A 22,068-nucleotide genomic window follows, 5' to 3' on the forward strand; every position below is an offset into this window, starting at 1 on the left:
GTAAAAAAAATGTTTATTATTTGCAAAGTTATGAGCATTTTCTAAATATGTAATTTAGCCTTTATTAGACATCTGGGAGGTAACAGCAGCAATTCTCCTGAGGTGGAGCTGACTCTCAGCATCTGATGCTGTCCTATCAGCATGAAGCTGCTTCACACACATTGTGAAACTCAAGCTACAGGGAAGGGGGATCAATTCAAACAGCCATATCTCGGGCTGTGGGCCACCTAAAAAAGCAGATTTGGTGGCATTTGAAAGACTGGATTCTACTCTTTCATAATACACCAAAATCACAGTTCTAGCTGTGACAGAACCGAAGATATCACCTGTTGAAAACACAGTCGGGAATGGACGTACTATATGATCACACTGTGTTGCTGGACAGGGAAGGGGGAGAAGTTGTATGCTGATTGGACAGCGTCATACAGAAAACATTAGCTGCCCAGAGTAAAAAGGAGTCATCTCCTATTTGGCTATTAGAGCTACATTAGTATATATAAATAAATGCTCATAACTTTGCAAATAAACGTTTTTAAAACAAAAAACAACAAATCACACTGTAGTTATCAGCATCATAGCGCCTATTAGGCTAGTTAGGAAATTGGGAATTGATAAACTGGTGACAGAGTCCATTTAAGGGACTATATACAGGAGTATTTGACAGAAAATAGTATTATAATTGACAGCAAGCAGAGATTTACTAAGGGCAGAAGTTGTCCAACCAACCTGATTTGTATTTATCAAGAGAAAAATAAAAGTCTGGACAAATGCTCTGAACTGAGCTGTGCGGTAGGACACCGTGAGAAGAAAAGTGCTTTGGTGCTGTGGCTTAGTTGGTTAAAGTGCCTGTCTAGTAAACAGGAGATCCTGAGTTCAATTCTCAGCAGTGCCTTGCTATCAGTTGCTTTAGTTTATTCACTTGTTTATTATTTAAGTTTACATAACTAAAGTATATGATGAATCAAATTCTTTATAGGCGATTAAAAATCTATCGGGTTTTTCATTGGTGACAGAGACCCCATGAATGTCATTGAGTATTCTATAAGTAGTAAGTTCAATACAAAGTAATTATAGACCAGTAAGCTTAACATCCATTGTGGGAAAAACTTTTGAAGAGCTCTTAAAGGGACTCTGTTACCAGTTTATCAGGTCCCTAACTCCTAACTAGTCTAATAGGTGTTTTGCTGCTGATAACTACAGGGTGATTTGTAGTAAAAAATGTTTATTATTTGCAAAGTTATGAGCATTTTCTAAATATGTAATTTAGCCTTTATTAGACATCTGGGAGGTAACAGCAGCAATTTTCCTGAGGTGGAGCTGACTCTCAGCATCTGATGCTGTCCTATCAGCATGAAGCTGCTTCACACACATTGTGAAACTCAAGCTACAGGGAAGGGGGATCAATTCAAACAGCCATATCTCGGGCTGTGGGCCACCTAAAAAAGCAGATTTGGTGGCATTTGAAAGACTGGATTCTACTCTTTCATAAGACACCAAAATCACAGTTCTAGCTGTGACAGAACCGAAGATATCACCTGTTGAAAACACAGTCGGGAATGGACGCAGTGTACTATATGATCACACTGTGTTGCTGGACAGGGAAGGGGGAGAAGTTGTATGCTGATTGGACAGCGTCATACAGAAAACATTAGCTGCCCAGAGTAAAAAGGAGTCATCTCCTATTTGGCTATTAGAGCTACATTAGTATATATAAATAAATGCTCATAACTTTGCAAATAAACGTTTTTAAAACAAAAAACAACAAATCACACTGTAGTTATCAGCATCATAGCGCCTATTAGGCTAGTTAGGAAATTGGGAATTGATAAACTGGTGACAGAGTCCATTTAAGGGACTATATACAGGAGTATTTGACAGAAAATAGTATTATAATTGACAGCAAGCAGAGATTTACTAAGGGCAGAAGTTGTCCAACCAACCTGATTTGTATTTATCAAGAGAAAAATAAAAGTCTGGACAAATGGGATGCTGTAGTTATAGTGATTTATACTCTAAATATTGCTCGCTTTTCAGAGTTGTAAGCCAGGGGCACAGCTGGAACCACTATTATTAATGTAATTAATCAGTGACAAAGAGGATGGAATTAAAATAACTCTTTCTATAGGTGACAAACTTTAATATGTTTCTGGAAGTTCTCTTCTTAAAATAGAACGTTGTGAACAGGACTTGAACCTGTGCAGGGAGACCCCATTGGATTTCGAATCCAACGCCTTAACCACTCGGCCATCACAAGTTATGTACCCTGACTGTTAAGACTTCTGGCAACTACACCTAAGGGGCTAGCCTAAAATTTGAGATCAGTCTTTTGCTCTGAACTGAGCTGTGTGGTAGGACACCGTGAGAAGAAAAGTGCTTTGGTGCTGTGGCTTAGTTGGTTAAAGTGCCTGTCTAGTAAACAGGAGATCCTGAGTTCAATTCTCAGCAGTGCCTTGCTGTCAGTTGCTTTAGTTTATTCACTTGTTTATTATTTAAGTTTACATAACGAAAGTATATGATGAATCAAATTCTTTATAGGCGATTAAAAATCTATCGGGTTTTTCATTGGTGACAGAGACCCCATGAATGTCATTGAGTTTTCTATAAGTAGTAAGTTCAATACAAAGTAATTATAGACCAGTAAGCTTAACATCCATTGTGGGAAAAACTTTTGAAGAGCTCTTAAAGGGACTCTGTTACCAGTTTATCAGGTCCCTAACTCCTAACTAGTCTAATAGGTGCTTTGCTGCTGATAACTACAGGGTGATTTGTAGTAAAAAAAATGTTTATTATTTGCAAAGTTATGAGCATTTTCTAAATATGTAATTTAGCCTTTATTAGACATCTGGGAGGTAACAGCAGCAATTCTCCTGAGGTGGAGCTGACTCTCAGCATCTGATGCTGTCCTATCAGCATGAAGCTGCTTCACACACATTGTGAAACTCAAGCTACAGGGAAGGGGGATCAATTCAAACAGCCATATCTCGGGCTGTGGGCCACCTAAAAAAGCAGATTTGGTGGCATTTGAAAGACTGGATTCTGCTCTTTCATAAGACACCAAAATCACAGTTCTAGCTGTGACAGAACCGAAGATATCACCTGTTGAAAACACAGTCGGGAATGGACGCAGTGTACTATATGATCACACTGTGTTGCTGGACAGGGAAGGGGGAGAAGTTGTATGCTGATTGGACAGCGTCATACAGAAAACATTAGCTGCCCAGAGTAAAAAGGAGTCATCTCCTATTTGGCTATTAGAGCTACATTAGTATATATAAATAAATGCTCATAACTTTGCAAATAAACGTTTTTAAAACAAAAAACAACAAATCACACTGTAGTTATCAGCATCATAGCGCCTATTAGGCTAGTTAGGAAATTGGGAATTGATAAACTGGTGACAGAGTCCATTTAAGGGACTATATACAGGAGTATTTGACAGAAAATAGTATTATAATTGACAGCAAGCAGAGATTTACTAAGGGCAGAAGTTGTCCAACCAACCTGATTTGTATTTATCAAGAGAAAAATAAAAGTCTGGACAAATGCTCTGAACTGAGCTGTGCGGTAGGACACCGTGAGAAGAAAAGTGCTTTGGTGCTGTGGCTTAGTTGGTTAAAGTGCCTGTCTAGTAAACAGGAGATCCTGAGTTCAATTCTCAGCAGTGCCTTGCTATCAGTTGCTTTAGTTTATTCACTTGTTTATTATTTAAGTTTACATAACTAAAGTATATGATGAATCAAATTCTTTATAGGCGATTAAAAATCTATCGGGTTTTTCATTGGTGACAGAGACCCCATGAATGTCATTGAGTATTCTATAAGTAGTAAGTTCAATACAAAGTAATTATAGACCAGTAAGCTTAACATCCATTGTGGGAAAAACTTTTGAAGAGCTCTTAAAGGGACTCTGTTACCAGTTTATCAGGTCCCTAACTCCTAACTAGTCTAATAGGTGTTTTGCTGCTGATAACTACAGGGTGATTTGTAGTAAAAAAATGTTTATTATTTGCAAAGTTATGAGCATTTTCTAAATATGTAATTTAGCCTTTATTAGACATCTGGGAGGTAACAGCAGCAATTTTCCTGAGGTGGAGCTGACTCTTAGCATCTGATGCTGTCCTATCAGCATGAAGCTGCTTCACACACATTGTGAAACTCAAGCTACAGGGAAGGGGGATCAATTCAAACAGCCATATCTCGGGCTGTGGGCCACCTAAAAAAGCAGATTTGGTGGCATTTGAAAGACTGGATTCTACTCTTTCATAAGACACCAAAATCACAGTTCTAGCTGTGACAGAACCGAAGATATCACCTGTTGAAAACACAGTCGGGAATGGACGCAGTGTACTATATGATCACACTGTGTTGCTGGACAGGGAAGGGGGAGAAGTTGTATGCTGATTGGACAGCGTCATACAGAAAACATTAGCTGCCCAGAGTAAAAAGGAGTCATCTCCTATTTGGCTATTAGAGCTACATTAGTATATATAAATAAATGCTCATAACTTTGCAAATAAACGTTTTTAAAACAAAAAACAACAAATCACACTGTAGTTATCAGCATCATAGCGCCTATTAGGCTAGTTAGGAAATTGGGAATTGATAAACTGGTGACAGAGTCCATTTAAGGGACTATATACAGGAGTATTTGACAGAAAATAGTATTATAATTGACAGCAAGCAGAGATTTACTAAGGGCAGAAGTTGTCCAACCAACCTGATTTGTATTTATCAAGAGAAAAATAAAAGTCTGGACAAATGGGATGCTGTAGTTATAGTGATTTATACTCTAAATATTGCTCGCTTTTCAGAGTTGTAAGCCAGGGGCACAGCTGGAACCACTATTATTAATGTAATTAATCAGTGACAAAGAGGATGGAATTAAAATAACTCTTTCTATAGGTGACAAACTTTAATATGTTTCTGGAAGTTCTCTTCTTAAAATAGAACGTTGTGAACAGGACTTGAACCTGTGCAGGGAGACCCCATTGGATTTCGAATCCAACGCCTTAACCACTCGGCCATCACAACTTATGTACCCTGACTGTTAAGACTTCTGGCAACTACACCTAAGGGGCTAGCCTAAAATTTGAGATCAGTCTTTTGCTCTGAACTGAGCTGTGTGGTAGGACACCGTGAGAAGAAAAGTGCTTTGGTGCTGTGGCTTAGTTGGTTAAAGTGCCTGTCTAGTAAACAGGAGATCCTGAGTTCAATTCTCAGCAGTGCCTTGCTGTCAGTTGCTTTAGTTTATTCACTTGTTTATTATTTAAGTTTACATAACGAAAGTATATGATGAATCAAATTCTTTATAGGCGATTAAAAATCTATCGGGTTTTTCATTGGTGACAGAGACCCCATGAATGTCATTGAGTTTTCTATAAGTAGTAAGTTCAATACAAAGTAATTATAGACCAGTAAGCTTAACATCCATTGTGGGAAAAACTTTTGAAGAGCTCTTAAAGGGACTCTGTTACCAGTTTATCAGGTCCCTAACTCCTAACTAGTCTAATAGGTGCTTTGCTGCTGATAACTACAGGGTGATTTGTAGTAAAAAAAATGTTTATTATTTGCAAAGTTATGAGCATTTTCTAAATATGTAATTTAGCCTTTATTAGACATCTGGGAGGTAACAGCAGCAATTCTCCTGAGGTGGAGCTGACTCTCAGCATCTGATGCTGTCCTATCAGCATGAAGCTGCTTCACACACATTGTGAAACTCAAGCTACAGGGAAGGGGGATCAATTCAAACAGCCATATCTCGGGCTGTGGGCCACCTAAAAAAGCAGATTTGGTGGCATTTGAAAGACTGGATTCTGCTCTTTCATAAGACACCAAAATCACAGTTCTAGCTGTGACAGAACCGAAGATATCACCTGTTGAAAACACAGTCGGGAATGGACGCAGTGTACTATATGATCACACTGTGTTGCTGGACAGGGAAGGGGGAGAAGTTGTATGCTGATTGGACAGCGTCATACAGAAAACATTAGCTGCCCAGAGTAAAAAGGAGTCATCTCCTATTTGGCTATTAGAGCTACATTAGTATATATAAATAAATGCTCATAACTTTGCAAATAAACGTTTTTAAAACAAAAAACAACAAATCACACTGTAGTTATCAGCATCATAGCGCCTATTAGGCTAGTTAGGAAATTGGGAATTGATAAACTGGTGACAGAGTCCATTTAAGGGACTATATACAGGAGTATTTGACAGAAAATAGTATTATAATTGACAGCAAGCAGAGATTTACTAAGGGCAGAAGTTGTCCAACCAACCTGATTTGTATTTATCAAGAGAAAAATAAAAGTCTGGACAAATGCTCTGAACTGAGCTGTGCGGTAGGACACCGTGAGAAGAAAAGTGCTTTGGTGCTGTGGCTTAGTTGGTTAAAGTGCCTGTCTAGTAAACAGGAGATCCTGAGTTCAATTCTCAGCAGTGCCTTGCTATCAGTTGCTTTAGTTTATTCACTTGTTTATTATTTAAGTTTACATAACTAAAGTATATGATGAATCAAATTCTTTATAGGCGATTAAAAATCTATTGGGTTTTTCATTGGTGACAGAGACCCCATGAATGTCATTGAGTATTCTATAAGTAGTAAGTTCAATACAAAGTAATTATAGACCAGTAAGCTTAACATCCATTGTGGGAAAAACTTTTGAAGAGCTCTTAAAGGGACTCTGTTACCAGTTTATCAGGTCCCTAACTCCTAACTAGTCTAATAGGTGTTTTGCTGCTGATAACTACAGGGTGATTTGTAGTAAAAAAATGTTTATTATTTGCAAAGTTATGAGCATTTTCTAAATATGTAATTTAGCCTTTATTAGACATCTGGGAGGTAACAGCAGCAATTTTCCTGAGGTGGAGCTGACTCTCAGCATCTGATGCTGTCCTATCAGCATGAAGCTGCTTCACACACATTGTGAAACTCAAGCTACAGGGAAGGGGGATCAATTCAAACAGCCATATCTCGGGCTGTGGGCCACCTAAAAAAGCAGATTTGGTGGCATTTGAAAGACTGGATTCTACTCTTTCATAAGACACCAAAATCACAGTTCTAGCTGTGACAGAACCGAAGATATCACCTGTTGAAAACACAGTCGGGAATGGACGCAGTGTACTATATGATCACACTGTGTTGCTGGACAGGGAAGGGGGAGAAGTTGTATGCTGATTGGACAGCGTCATACAGAAAACATTAGCTGCCCAGAGTAAAAAGGAGTCATCTCCTATTTGGCTATTAGAGCTACATTAGTATATATAAATAAATGCTCATAACTTTGCAAATAAACGTTTTTAAAACAAAAAACAACAAATCACACTGTAGTTATCAGCATCATAGCGCCTATTAGGCTAGTTAGGAAATTGGGAATTGATAAACTGGTGACAGAGTCCATTTAAGGGACTATATACAGGAGTATTTGACAGAAAATAGTATTATAATTGACAGCAAGCAGAGATTTACTAAGGGCAGAAGTTGTCCAACCAACCTGATTTGTATTTATCAAGAGAAAAATAAAAGTCTGGACAAATGGGATGCTGTAGTTATAGTGATTTATACTCTAAATATTGCTCGCTTTTCAGAGTTGTAAGCCAGGGGCACAGCTGGAACCACTATTATTAATGTAATTAATCAGTGACAAAGAGGATGGAATTAAAATAACTCTTTCTATAGGTGACAAACTTTAATATGTTTCTGGAAGTTCTCTTCTTAAAATAGAACGTTGTGAACAGGACTTGAACCTGTGCAGGGAGACCCCATTGGATTTCGAATCCAACGCCTTAACCACTCGGCCATCACAACTTATGTACCCCGACTGTTAAGACTTCTGGCAACTACACCTAAGGGGCTAGCCTAAAATTTGAGATCAGTCTTTTGCTCTGAACTGAGCTGTGTGGTAGGACACCGTGAGAAGAAAAGTGCTTTGGTGCTGTGGCTTAGTTGGTTAAAGTGCCTGTCTAGTAAACAGGAGATCCTGAGTTCAATTCTCAGCAGTGCCTTGCTGTCAGTTGCTTTAGTTTATTCACTTGTTTATTATTTAAGTTTACATAACGAAAGTATATGATGAATCAAATTCTTTATAGGCGATTAAAAATCTATCGGGTTTTTCATTGGTGACAGAGACCCCATGAATGTCATTGAGTTTTCTATAAGTAGTAAGTTCAATACAAAGTAATTATAGACCAGTAAGCTTAACATCCATTGTGGGAAAAACTTTTGAAGAGCTCTTAAAGGGACTCTGTTACCAGTTTATCAGGTCCCTAACTCCTAACTAGTCTAATAGGTGCTTTGCTGCTGATAACTACAGGGTGATTTGTAGTAAAAAAAATGTTTATTATTTGCAAAGTTATGAGCATTTTCTAAATATGTAATTTAGCCTTTATTAGACATCTGGGAGGTAACAGCAGCAATTCTCCTGAGGTGGAGCTGACTCTCAGCATCTGATGCTGTCCTATCAGCATGAAGCTGCTTCACACACATTGTGAAACTCAAGCTACAGGGAAGGGGGATCAATTCAAACAGCCATATCTCGGGCTGTGGGCCACCTAAAAAAGCAGATTTGGTGGCATTTGAAAGACTGGATTCTACTCTTTCATAAGACACCAAAATCACAGTTCTAGCTGTGACAGAACCGAAGATATCACCTGTTGAAAACACAGTCGGGAATGGACGCAGTGTACTATATGATCACACTGTGTTGCTGGACAGGGAAGGGGGAGAAGTTGTATGCTGATTGGACAGCGTCATACAGAAAACATTAGCTGCCCAGAGTAAAAAGGAGTCATCTCCTATTTGGCTATTAGAGCTACATTAGTATATATAAATAAATGCTCATAACTTTGCAAATAAACGTTTTTAAAACAAAAAACAACAAATCACACTGTAGTTATCAGCATCATAGCGCCTATTAGGCTAGTTAGGAAATTGGGAATTGATAAACTGGTGACAGAGTCCATTTAAGGGACTATATACAGGAGTATTTGACAGAAAATAGTATTATAATTGACAGCAAGCAGAGATTTACTAAGGGCAGAAGTTGTCCAACCAACCTGATTTGTATTTATCAAGAGAAAAATAAAAGTCTGGACAAATGGGATGCTGTAGTTATAGTGATTTATACTCTAAATATTGCTCGCTTTTCAGAGTTGTAAGCCAGGGGCACAGCTGGAACCACTATTATTAATGTAATTAATCAGTGACAAAGAGGATGGAATTAAAATAACTCTTTCTATAGGTGACAAACTTTAATATGTTTCTGGAAGTTCTCTTCTTAAAATAGAACGTTGTGAACAGGACTTGAACCTGTGCAGGGAGACCCCATTGGATTTCAAATCCAACGCCTTAACCACTCGGCCATCACAACTTATGTACCCTGACTGTTAAGACTTCTGGCAACTACACCTAAGGGGCTAGCCTAAAATTTGAGATCAGTCTTTTGCTCTGAACTGAGCTGTGTGGTAGGACACCGTGAGAAGAAAAGTGCTTTGGTGCTGTGGCTTAGTTGGTTAAAGTGCCTGTCTAGTAAACAGGAGATCCTGAGTTCAAATCTCAGCAGTGCCTTGCTATCAGTTGCTTTAGTTTATTCACTTGTTTATTATTTAAGTTTACATAACTAAAGTATATGATGAATCAAATTCTTTATAGGCGATTAAAAATCTATTGGGTTTTTCATTGGTGACAGAGACCCCATGAATGTCATTGAGTATTCTATAAGTAGTAAGTTCAATACAAAGTAATTATAGACCAGTAAGCTTAACATCCATTGTGGGAAAAACTTTTGAAGAGCTCTTAAAGGGACTCTGTTACCAGTTTATCAGGTCCCTAACTCCTAACTAGTCTAATAGGTGTTTTGCTGCTGATAACTACAGGGTGATTTGTAGTAAAAAAATGTTTATTATTTGCAAAGTTATGAGCATTTTCTAAATATGTAATTTAGCCTTTATTAGACATCTGGGAGGTAACAGCAGCAATTTTCCTGAGGTGGAGCTGACTCTCAGCATCTGATGCTGTCCTATCAGCATGAAGCTGCTTCACACACATTGTGAAACTCAAGCTACAGGGAAGGGGGATCAATTCAAACAGCCATATCTCGGGCTGTGGGCCACCTAAAAAAGCAGATTTGGTGGCATTTGAAAGACTGGATTCTACTCTTTCATAAGACACCAAAATCACAGTTCTAGCTGTGACAGAACCGAAGATATCACCTGTTGAAAACACAGTCGGGAATGGACGCAGTGTACTATATGATCACACTGTGTTGCTGGACAGGGAAGGGGGAGAAGTTGTATGCTGATTGGACAGCGTCATACAGAAAACATTAGCTGCCCAGAGTAAAAAGGAGTCATCTCCTATTTGGCTATTAGAGCTACATTAGTATATATAAATAAATGCTCATAACTTTGCAAATAAACGTTTTTAAAACAAAAAACAACAAATCACACTGTAGTTATCAGCATCATAGCGCCTATTAGGCTAGTTAGGAAATTGGGAATTGATAAACTGGTGACAGAGTCCATTTAAGGGACTATATACAGGAGTATTTGACAGAAAATAGTATTATAATTGACAGCAAGCAGAGATTTACTAAGGGCAGAAGTTGTCCAACCAACCTGATTTGTATTTATCAAGAGAAAAATAAAAGTCTGGACAAATGGGATGCTGTAGTTATAGTGATTTATACTCTAAATATTGCTCGCTTTTCAGAGTTGTAAGCCAGGGGCACAGCTGGAACCACTATTATTAATGTAATTAATCAGTGACAAAGAGGATGGAATTAAAATAACTCTTTCTATAGGTGACAAACTTTAATATGTTTCTGGAAGTTCTCTTCTTAAAATAGAACGTTGTGAACAGGACTTGAACCTGTGCAGGGAGACCCCATTGGATTTCGAATCCAACGCCTTAACCACTCGGCCATCACAACTTATGTACCCTGACTGTTAAGACTTCTGGCAACTACACCTAAGGGGCTAGCCTAAAATTTGAGATCAGTCTTTTGCTCTGAACTGAGCTGTGTGGTAGGACACCGTGAGAAGAAAAGTGCTTTGGTGCTGTGGCTTAGTTGGTTAAAGTGCCTGTCTAGTAAACAGGAGATCCTGAGTTCAATTCTCAGCAGTGCCTTGCTATCAGTTGCTTTAGTTTATTCACTTGTTTATTATTTAAGTTTACATAACGAAAGTATATGATGAATCAAATTCTTTATAGGCGATTAAAAATCTATCGGGATTTTCATTGGTGACAGAGACCCCATGAATGTCATTGAGTTTTCTATAAGTAGTAAGTTCAATACAAAGTAATTATAGACCAGTAAGCTTAACATCCATTGTGGGAAAAACTTTTGAAGAGCTCTTAAAGGGACTCTGTTACCAGTTTATCAGGTCCCTAACTCCTAACTAGTCTAATAGGTGCTTTGCTGCTGATAACTACAGGGTGATTTGTAGTAAAAAAAATGTTTATTATTTGCAAAGTTATGAGCATTTTCTAAATATGTAATTTAGCCTTTATTAGACATCTGGGAGGTAACAGCAGCAATTCTCCTGAGGTGGAGCTGACTCTCAGCATCTGATGCTGTCCTATCAGCATGAAGCTGCTTCACACACATTGTGAAACTCAAGCTACAGGGAAGGGGGATCAATTCAAACAGCCATATCTCGGGCTGTGGGCCACCTAAAAAAGCAGATTTGGTGGCATTTGAAAGACTGGATTCTACTCTTTCATAAGACACCAAAATCACAGTTCTAGCTGTGACAGAACCGAAGATATCACCTGTTGAAAACACAGTCGGGAATGGACGCAGTGTACTATATGATCACACTGTGTTGCTGGACAGGGAAGGGGGAGAAGTTGTATGCTGATTGTACAGCGTCATACAGAAAACATTAGCTGCCCAGAGTAAAAAGGAGTCATCTCCTATTTGGCTATTAGAGCTACATTAGTATATATAAATAAATGCTCATAACTTTGCAAATAAACGTTTTTAAAACAAAAAACAACAAATCACACTGTAGTTATCAGCATCATAGCGCCTATTAGGCTAGTTAGGAAATTGGGAATTGATAAACTGGTGACAGAGTCCATTTAAGGGACTATATACAGGAGTATTTGACAGAAAATAGTATTATAATTGACAGCAAGCAGAGATTTACTAAGGGCAGAAGTTGTCCAACCAACCTGATTTGTATTTATCAAGAGAAAAATAAAAGTCTGGACAAATGGGATGCTGTAGTTATAGTGATTTATACTCTAAATATTGCTCGCTTTTCAGAGTTGTAAGCCAGGGGCACAGCTGGAACCACTATTATTAATGTAATTAATCAGTGACAAAGAGGATGGAATTAAAATAACTCTTTCTATAGGTGACAAACTTTAATATGTTTCTGGAAGTTCTCTTCTTAAAATAGAACGTTGTGAACAGGACTTGAACCTGTGCAGGGAGACCCCATTGGATTTCAAATCCAACGCCTTAACCACTCGGCCATCACAACTTATGTACCCTGACTGTTAAGACTTCTGGCAACTACACCTAAGGGGCTAGCCTAAAATATGAGATCAGTCTTTTGCTCTGAACTGAGCTGTGTGGTAGGACACCGTGAGAAGAAAAGTGCTTTGGTGCTGTGGCTTAGTTGGTTAAAGCGCCTGTCTAGTAAACAGGAGATCCTGAGTTCAAATCTCAGCAGTGCCTTGCTATTTGTTGCTTTAGTTTATTCACTTGTTTATTATTTAAGCTTACATAACTAAAGTATATGATGAATCAAATTCTTTATAGGCAATTAAAAATCTATCGGGTTTTTCATTGGTGACAGAGACCCCATGAATGTCATTGAGTTTTCTATAAGTAGTAAGTTCAATACAAAGTAATTATAGACCAGTAAGCTTAACATCCATTGTGGGAAAAACTTTTGAAGAGCTCTTAAAGGGACTCTGTTACCAGTTTATCAGGTCCCTAACTCCTAACTAGTCTAATAGGTGCTTTGCTGCTGATAACTACAGGGTGATTTGTAGTAAAAAAATGTTTATTATTTGCAAAGTTATGAGCATTTTCTAAATATGTAATTTAGCCTTTATTAGACATCTGGGAGGTAACAGCAGCAATTCTCCTGAGGTGGAGCTGACTCTCAGCATCTGATGCTGTCCTATCAGCATGAAGCTGCTTCACACACATTGTGAAACTCAAGCTACAGGGAAGGGGGATCAATTCAAACAGCCATATCTCGGGCTGTGGGCCACCTAAAAAAGCAGATTTGGTGGCATTTGAAAGACTGGATTCTACTCTTTCATAAGACACCAAAATCACAGTTCTAGCTGTGACAGAACCGAAGATATCACCTGTTGAAAACACAGTCGGGAATGGACGCAGTGTACTATATGATCACACTGTGTTGCTGGACAGGGAAGGGGGAGAAGTTGTATGCTGATTGGACAGCGTCATACAGAAAACATTAGCTGCCCAGAGTAAAAAGGAGTCATCTCCTATTTGGCTATTAGAGCTACATTAGTATATATAAATAAATGCTCATAACTTTGCAAATAAACGTTTTTAAAACAAAAAACAACAAATCACACTGTAGTTATCAGCATCATAGCGCCTATTAGGCTAGTTAGGAAATTGGGAATTGATAAACTGGTGACAGAGTCCATTTAAGGGACTATATACAGGAGTATGTGACAGAAAATAGTATTATAATTGACAGCAAGCAGAGATTTACTAAGGACAGAAGTTGTCCAACCAACCTGATTTGTTTTTATCAAGAGGAAAATAAAAGTCTGGACAAATGGGATGCTGTAGTTATAGTGATTTATACTCTAAATATTGCTCGCTTTTCAGAGTTGTAAGCCAGGGGCACAGCTGGAACCACTATTATTAATGTAATTAATCAGTGATAAAGAGGATGGAATTAAAATAACTCTTTCTATAGGTGACAAACTTTAATATGTTTCTGGAAGTTCTCTTCTTAAAATAGAACGTTGTGAACAGGAATTGAACCTGTGCAGGGAGACCCCATTGGATTTCAAATCCAACGCCTTAACCACTCGGCCATCACAACTTATGTACCCTGACTGTTAAGACTTCTGGCAACTACACCTAAGGGGCTAGCCTAAAATATGAGATCAGTCTTTTGCTCTGAACTGAGCTGTGTGGTAGGACACCGTGAGAAGAAAAGTGCTTTGGTGCTGTGGCTTAGTTGGTTAAAGTGCCTGTCTAGTAAACAGGAGATCCTGAGTTCAATTCTCAGCAGTGCCTTGCTATCAGTTGCTTTAGTTTATTCACTTGTTTATTATTTAAGTTTACATAACTAAAGTATATGATGAATCAAATTCTTTATAGGCGATTAAAAATCTATCGGGTTTTTCATTGGTGACAGAGACCCCATGAATGTCATTGAGTATTCTATAAGTAGTAAGTTCAATACAAAGTAATTATAGACCAGTAAGCTTAACATCCATTGTGGGAAAAACTTTTGAAGAGCTCTTAAAGGGACTCTGTTACCAGTTTATCAGGTCCCTAACTCCTAACTAGTCTAATAGGTGTTTTGCTGCTGATAACTACAGGGTGATTTGTAGTAAAAAAATGTTTATTATTTGCAAAGTTATGAGCATTTTCTAAATATGTAATTTAGCCTTTATTAGACATCTGGGAGGTAACAGCAGCAATTTTCCTGAGGTGGAGCTGACTCTCAGCATCTGATGCTGTCCTATCAGCATGAAGCTGCTTCACACACATTGTGAAACTCAAGCTACAGGGAAGGGGGATCAATTCAAACAGCCATATCTCGGGCTGTGGGCCACCTAAAAAAGCAGATTTGGTGGCATTTGAAAGACTGGATTCTACTCTTTCATAAGACACCAAAATCACAGTTCTAGCTGTGACAGAACCGAAGATATCACCTGTTGAAAACACAGTCGGGAATGGACGCAGTGTACTATATGATCACACTGTGTTGCTGGACAGGGAAGGGGGAGAAGTTGTATGCTGATTGGACAGCGTCATACAGAAAACATTAGCTGCCCAGAGTAAAAAGGAGTCATCTCCTATTTGGCTATTAGAGCTACATTAGTATATATAAATAAATGCTCATAACTTTGCAAATAAACGTTTTTAAAACAAAAAACAACAAATCACACTGTAGTTATCAGCATCATAGCGCCTATTAGGCTAGTTAGGAAATTGGGAATTGATAAACTGGTGACAGAGTCCATTTAAGGGACTATATACAGGAGTATGTGACAGAAAATAGTATTATAATTGACAGCAAGCAGAGATTTACTAAGGACAGAAGTTGTCCAACCAACCTGATTTGTTTTTATCAAGAGGAAAATAAAAGTCTGGACAAATGGGATGCTGTAGTTATAGTGATTTATACTCTAAATATTGCTCGCTTTTCAGAGTTGTAAGCCAGGGGCACAGCTGGAACCACTATTATTAATGTAATTAATCAGTGATAAAGAGGATGGAATTAAAATAACTCTTTCTATAGGTGACAAACTTTAATATGTTTCTGGAAGTTCTCTTCTTAAAATAGAACGTTGTGAACAGGAATTGAACCTGTGCAGGGAGACCCCATTGGATTTCAAATCCAACGCCTTAACCACTCGGCCATCACAACTTATGTACCCTGACTGTTAAGACTTCTGGCAACTACACCTAAGGGGCTAGCCTAAAATATGAGATCAGTCTTTTGCTCTGAACTGAGCTGTGTGGTAGGACACCGTGAGAAGAAAAGTGCTTTGGTGCTGTGGCTTAGTTGGTTAAAGTGCCTGTCTAGTAAACAGGAGATCCTGAGTTCAATTCTCAGCAGTGCCTTGCTATCAGTTGCTTTAGTTTATTCACTTGTTTATTATTTAAGTTTACATAACTAAAGTATATGATGAATCAAATTCTTTATAGGCGATTAAAAATCTATCGGGTTTTTCATTGGTGACAGAGACCCCATGAATGTCATTGAGTATTCTATAAGTAGTAAGTTCAATACAAAGTAATTATAGACCAGTAAGCTTAACATCCATTGTGGGAAAAACTTTTGAAGAGCTCTTAAAGGGACTCTGTTACCAGTTTATCAGGTCCCTAACTCCTAACTAGTCTAATAGGTGTTTTGCTGCTGATAACTACAGGGTGATTTGTAGTAAAAAAATGTTTATTATTTGCAAAGTTATGAGCATTTTCTAAATATGTAATTTAGCCTTTATTAGACATCTGGGAGGTAACAGCAGCAATTTTCCTGAGGTGGAGCTGACTCTCAGCATCTGATGCTGTCCTATCAGCATGAAGCTGCTTCACACACATTGTGAAACTCAAGCTACAGGGAAGGGGGATCAATTCAAACAGCCATATCTCGGGCTGTGGGCCACCTAAAAAAGCAGATTTGGTGGCATTTGAAAGACTGGATTCTACTCTTTCATAAGACACCAAAATCACAGTTCTAGCTGTGACAGAACCGAAGATATCACCTGTTGAAAACACAGTCGGGAATGGACGCAGTGTACTATATGATCACACTGTGTTGCTGGACAGGGAAGGGGGAGAAGTTGTATGCTGATTGGACAGCGTCATACAGAAAACATTAGCTGCCCAGAGTAAAAAGGAGTCATCTCCTATTTGGCTATTAGAGCTACATTAGTATATATAAATAAATGCTCATAACTTTGCAAATAAACGTTTTTAAAACAAAAAACAACAAATCACACTGTAGTTATCAGCATCATAGCGCCTATTAGGCTAGTTAGGAAATTGGGAATTGATAAACTGGTGACAGAGTCCATTTAAGGGACTATATACAGGAGTATGTGACAGAAAATAGTATTATAATTGACAGCAAGCAGAGATTTACTAAGGACAGAAGTTGTCCAACCAACCTGATTTGTTTTTATCAAGAGGAAAATAAAAGTCTGGACAAATGGGATGCTGAAGTTATAGTGATTTATACTCTAAATATTGCTCGCTTTTCAGAGTTGTAAGCCAGGGGCACAGCTGGAACCACTATTATTAATGTAATTAATCAGTGATAAAGAGGATGGAATTAAAATAACTCTTTCTATAGGTGACAAACTTTAATATGTTTCTGGAAGTTCTCTTCTTAAAATAGAACGTTGTGAACAGGACTTGAACCTGTGCAGGGAGACCCCATTGGATTTCAAATCCAACGCCTTAACCACTCGGCCATCACAACTTATGTACCCTGACTGTTAAGACTTCTGGCAACTACACCTAAGGGGCTAGCCTAAAATATGAGATCAGTCTTTTGCTCTGAACTGAGCTGTGTGGTAGAACACCGTGAGAAGAAAAGTGCCTTGGTGCTGTGGCTTAGTTGGTTAAAGCGCCTGTCTAGTAAACAGGAGATCCTGAGTTCAAATCTCAGCAGTGCCTTGCTATTTGTTGCTTTAGTTTATTCACTTTTTTATTATTTAAGTTTACATAACTAAAGTATATGATGAATCAAATTCTTTATAGGCGATTAAAAATCTATCGGGTTTTTCATTGGTGACAGAGACCCCATGAATGTCATTGAGTTTTCTATAAGTAGTAAGTTCAATACAAAGTAATTATAGACCAGTAAGCTTAACATCCATTGTGGGAAAAACTTTTGAAGAGCTCTTAAAGGGACTATGTTACCAGTTTATCAGGTCCCTAACTCCTAACTAGTCTAATAGGTGCTTTGCTGCTGATAACTACAGGGTTATTTGTAGTAAAAAAATGTTTATTATTTGCAAAGTTATGAGCATTTTCTAAATATGTAATTTAGCCTTTATTAGACATCTGGGAGGTAACAGCAGCAATTCTCCTGAGGTGGAGCTGACTCTCAGCATCTGATGCTGTCCTATCAGCATGAAGCTGCTTCACACACATTGTGAAACTCAAGCTACAGGGAAGGGGGATCAATTCAAACAGCCATATCTAGGGCTGTGGGCCACCTAAAAAAGCAGATTTGGTGGCATTTGAAAGACTGGATTCTACTCTTTCATATGACACCAAAATAACAGTTCTAGCTGTGACAGAACCGAAGATATCACCTGTTGAAAACACAGTCGGGAATGGACGCAGTGTACTATATGATCACACTGTGTTGCTGGACAGGGAAGGGGGAGAAGTTGTATGCTGATTGGACAGCGTCATACAGAAAACATTAGCTGCCCAGAGTAAAAAGGAGTCATCTCCTATTTGGCTATTAGAGCTACATTAGTATATATAAATAAATGCTCATAACTTTGCAAATAAACGTTTTTTTAAAAAAAACAACAAATCACGCTGTAGTTATCAGCATCATAGCGCCTATTAGGCTAGTTAGGAAATTGGGAATTGATAAACTGGTGACAGAGTCCATTTAAGGGACTATATACAGGAGTATGTGACAGAAAATAGTATTATAATTGACAGCAAGCAGAGATTTACTAAGGACAGAAGTTGTCCAACCAACCTGATTTGTTTTTATCAAGAGGAAAATAAAAGTCTGGACAAATGGGATGTTGAAGTTATAGTGATTTATACTCTAAATATTGCTCGCTTTTCAGAGTTGTAAGCCAGGGGCACAGCTGGAACCACTATTATTAATGTAATTAATCAGTGATAAAGAGGATGGAATTAAAATAACTCTTTCTATAGGTGACAAACGTTAATATGTTTCTGGAAGTTCTCTTCTTAAAATAGAACGTTGTGAACAGGACTTGAACCTGTGCAGGGAGACCCCATTGGATTTCAAATCCAACGCCTTAACCACTCTGCCATCACAACTTATGTACCCTGACTGTTAAGACTTCTGGCAACTACACCTAAGGGGCTAGCCTAAAATATGAGATCAGTCTTTTGCTCTGAACTGAGCTGTGTGGTAGAACACCGTGAGAAGAAAAGTGCTTTGGTGCTGTGGCTTAGTTGGTTAAAGCGCCTGTCTAGTAAACAGGAGATCCTGAGTTCAAATCTCAGCAGTGCCTTGCTTTTTGTTTCTTTAGTTTATTCACTTTTTTATTATTTAAGTTTACATAACTAAAGTATATGATGAATCAAATTCTTTATAGGCGATTAAAAATCTATCGGGTTTTTCATTGGTGACAGAGACCCCATGAATGTCATTGAGTTTTCTATAAGTAGTAAGTTCAATACAAAGTAATTATAGACCAGTAAGCTTAACATCCATTGTGGGAAAAACTTTTGAAGAGCTCTTAAAGGGACTCTGTTACCAGTTTATCAGGTCCCTAACTAGTCTAATAGGTGCTTTGCTGCTGATAACTACAGGGTGATTTGTAGTAAAAAAATGTTTATTATTTGCAAAGTTATGAGCATTTTCTAAATATGTAATTTAGCCTTTATTAGACATCTGGGAGGTAACAGCAGCAATTCTCCTGAGGTGGAGCTGACTCTCAGCATCTGATGCTGTCCTATCAGCATGAAGCTGCTTCACACACATTGTGAAACTCAAGCTACAGGGAAGGGGGATCAATTCAAACAGCCATATCTCGGGCTGTGGGCCACCTAAAAAAGCAGATTTGGTGGCATTTGAAAGACTTGATTCTACTCTTTCATATGACACCAAAATCACAGTTCTAGCTGTGACAGAACCGAAGATATCACCTGTTGAAAACACAGTCGGGAATGGACGCAGTGTACTATATGATCACACTGTGTTGCTGGACAGGGAAGGGGGAGAAGTTGTATGCTGATTGGACAGCGTCATACAGAAAACATTAGCTGCCCAGAGTAAAAAGGAGTCATCTCCTATTTGGCTATTAGAGCTACATTAGTATATATAAATAAATGCTCATAACTTTGCAAATAAACGTTTTTTTAAAAAAAACAACAAATCACGCTGTAGTTATCAGCATCATAGCGCCTATTAGGCTAGTTAGGAAATTGGGAATTGATAAACTGGTGACAGAGTCCATTTAAGGGACTATATACAGGAGTATGTGACAGAAAATAGTATTATAATTGACAGCAAGCAGAGATTTACTAAGGACAGAAGTTGTCCAACCAACCTGATTTGTTTTTATCAAGAGGAAAATAAAAGTCTGGACAAATGGGATGTTGAAGTTATAGTGATTTATACTCTAAATATTGCTCGCTTTTCAGAGTTGTAAGCCAGGGGCACAGCTGGAACCACTATTATTAATGTAATTAATCAGTGATAAAGAGGATGGAATTAAAATAACTCTTTCTATAGGTGACCAACTTTAATATGTTTCTGGAAGTTCTCTTCTTAAAATAGAACGTTGTGAACAGGACTTGAACCTGTGCAGGGAGACCCCATTGGATTTCAAATCCAACGCCTTAACCACTCTGCCATCACAACTTATGTACCCTGACTGTTAAGACTTCTGGCAACTACACCTAAGGGGCTAGCCTAAAATATGAGATCAGTCTTTTGCTCTGAACTGAGCTGTGTGGTAGAACACCGTGAGAAGAAAAGTGCTTTGGTGCTGTGGCTTAGTTGGTTAAAGCGCCTGTCTAGTAAACAGGAGATCCTGAGTTCAAATCTCAGCAGTGCCTTGCTTTTTGTTTCTTTAGTTTATTCACTTTTTTATTATTTAAGTTTACATAACTAAAGTATATGATGAATCAAATTCTTTATAGGCGATTAAAAATCTATCGGGTTTTTCATTGGTGACAGAGACCCCATGAATGTCATTGAGTTTTCTATAAGTAGTAAGTTCAATACAAAGTAATTATAGACCAGTAAGCTTAACATCCATTGTGGGAAAAACTTTTGAAGAGCTCTTAAAGGGACTCTGTTACCAGTTTATCAGGTCCCTAACTAGTCTAATAGGTGCTTTGCTGCTGATAACTACAGGGTGATTTGTAGTAAAAAAATGTTTATTATTTGCAAAGTTATGAGCATTTTCTAAATATGTAATTTAGCCTTTATTAGACATCTGGGAGGTAACAGCAGCAATTCTCCTGAGGTGGAGCTGACTCTCAGCATCTGATGCTGTCCTATCAGCATGAAGCTGCTTCACACACATTGTGAAACTCAAGCTACAGGGAAGGGGGATCAATTCAAACAGCCATATCTCGGGCTGTGGGCCACCTAAAAAAGCAGATTTGGTGGCATTTGAAAGACTTGATTCTACTCTTTCATATGACACCAAAATCACAGTTCTAGCTGTGACAGAACCGAAGATATCACCTGTTGAAACACAGTCGGGAATGGACGCAGTGTACTATATGATCACACTGTGTTGCTGGACAGGGAAGGGGGAGAAGATGTATGCTGATTGGACAGCGTCATACAGAAAACATTAGCTGCCCAGAGTAAAAAGGAGTCATCTCCTATTTGGCTATTAGAGCTACATTAGTATATATAAATAAATGCTCATAACTTTGCAAATAAACGTTTTTAAAACAAAAAAACAACAAATCACACTGTAGTTATCAGCATCAGAGCACCTATTAGGCTAGTTAGGAAATTGGGAATTGATAAACTGGTGACAGAGTCCATTTAAGGGAATGAATTTACTAAGGGCAGGAGTATGTGACAGAAAATAGTATTATAATTGACAGCAAGCAGAGATTTACTAAGGGAAGAAGTTTTCCAACCAACCTGATTTGTATTTATCAAGAGAAAAATAAAAGTCTGGACAAATGGGATGCTGTAGTTATAGTGATTTATACTCTAAATATTGCTCGCTTTTCAGAGTTGTAAGCCAGGGGCACAGCTGGAACCACTATTATTAATGTAATTAATCAGTGACAAAGAGGATGAAATTGAAATAACTCTTTCCATAGGTGACAAACTTTAATATGTTTCTGGAAGTTCTCTTCTTAAAATAGAACGTTGTGAACAGGACTTGAACCTGTGTGGATTTCAAATCCAACGCCTTAACCACTCGGCCACCACAACTTATGTACCCGGACTGTTAAGACTTCTGGCAACTACACCTAAGGGGCTAGCCTAAAATATGAGATCAGTCTTTTGCTCTGAACTGAGCTGTGTGGTAGGACACCGTGAGAAGAAAAGTGCTTTGGTGCTGTGGCTTAGTTGGTTAAAGTGCCTGTCTAGTAAACAGGAGATCCTGAGTTCAAAACTCAGCAGTGCCTTGCTATCAGTTGCTTTAGTTTATTCACTTGCTTATTATTTAAGT

The 22,068-nt window shown here is 38.2% G+C and overlaps 13 non-coding genes across 13 annotated transcripts; 4 read left to right on the forward strand and 9 right to left on the reverse strand.

Annotated features, from left to right (window-relative positions):
• Nucleotides 1-2,172: 2,172 nt before the first annotated feature.
• On the reverse strand, nt 2,173-2,254 carry TRNAS-CGA (transfer RNA serine (anticodon CGA)). The gene has a single exon. It is a non-coding gene; the product is annotated as a tRNA-Ser (tRNA).
• Nucleotides 2,255-4,948: 2,694 nt separating this feature from the next.
• Nucleotides 4,949-5,030, reverse strand: TRNAS-CGA (transfer RNA serine (anticodon CGA)). Its single transcript has one exon. It is a non-coding gene; the product is annotated as a tRNA-Ser (tRNA).
• A 2,694-nt stretch (nt 5,031-7,724) lies between these two features.
• On the reverse strand, nt 7,725-7,806 carry TRNAS-CGA (transfer RNA serine (anticodon CGA)). The gene has a single exon. It is a non-coding gene; the product is annotated as a tRNA-Ser (tRNA).
• Nucleotides 7,807-9,285: 1,479 nt separating this feature from the next.
• TRNAS-UGA (transfer RNA serine (anticodon UGA)) lies at nt 9,286-9,367 on the reverse strand. The gene has a single exon. It is a non-coding gene; the product is annotated as a tRNA-Ser (tRNA).
• A 1,478-nt stretch (nt 9,368-10,845) lies between these two features.
• TRNAS-CGA (transfer RNA serine (anticodon CGA)) lies at nt 10,846-10,927 on the reverse strand. The gene has a single exon. It is a non-coding gene; the product is annotated as a tRNA-Ser (tRNA).
• Nucleotides 10,928-12,406: 1,479 nt separating this feature from the next.
• TRNAS-UGA (transfer RNA serine (anticodon UGA)) lies at nt 12,407-12,488 on the reverse strand. Its single transcript has one exon. It is a non-coding gene; the product is annotated as a tRNA-Ser (tRNA).
• Nucleotides 12,489-12,611: 123 nt separating this feature from the next.
• TRNAT-AGU (transfer RNA threonine (anticodon AGU)) lies at nt 12,612-12,685 on the forward strand. The gene has a single exon. It is a non-coding gene; the product is annotated as a tRNA-Thr (tRNA).
• Nucleotides 12,686-13,966: 1,281 nt separating this feature from the next.
• Nucleotides 13,967-14,048, reverse strand: TRNAS-UGA (transfer RNA serine (anticodon UGA)). Its single transcript has one exon. It is a non-coding gene; the product is annotated as a tRNA-Ser (tRNA).
• A 1,478-nt stretch (nt 14,049-15,526) lies between these two features.
• Nucleotides 15,527-15,608, reverse strand: TRNAS-UGA (transfer RNA serine (anticodon UGA)). Its single transcript has one exon. It is a non-coding gene; the product is annotated as a tRNA-Ser (tRNA).
• Nucleotides 15,609-17,086: 1,478 nt separating this feature from the next.
• Nucleotides 17,087-17,168, reverse strand: TRNAS-UGA (transfer RNA serine (anticodon UGA)). Its single transcript has one exon. It is a non-coding gene; the product is annotated as a tRNA-Ser (tRNA).
• A 123-nt stretch (nt 17,169-17,291) lies between these two features.
• TRNAT-AGU (transfer RNA threonine (anticodon AGU)) lies at nt 17,292-17,365 on the forward strand. The gene has a single exon. It is a non-coding gene; the product is annotated as a tRNA-Thr (tRNA).
• Nucleotides 17,366-18,850: 1,485 nt separating this feature from the next.
• On the forward strand, nt 18,851-18,924 carry TRNAT-AGU (transfer RNA threonine (anticodon AGU)). Its single transcript has one exon. It is a non-coding gene; the product is annotated as a tRNA-Thr (tRNA).
• Nucleotides 18,925-20,402: 1,478 nt separating this feature from the next.
• TRNAT-AGU (transfer RNA threonine (anticodon AGU)) lies at nt 20,403-20,476 on the forward strand. The gene has a single exon. It is a non-coding gene; the product is annotated as a tRNA-Thr (tRNA).
• Nucleotides 20,477-22,068: the final 1,592 nt, after the last annotated feature.

This window comes from Rhinoderma darwinii, assembly GCF_050947455.1.
Source record: "Rhinoderma darwinii isolate aRhiDar2 chromosome 3 unlocalized genomic scaffold, aRhiDar2.hap1 SUPER_3_unloc_13, whole genome shotgun sequence".
Classification (NCBI taxonomy): Eukaryota; Metazoa; Chordata; class Amphibia; order Anura; family Rhinodermatidae; genus Rhinoderma; species Rhinoderma darwinii.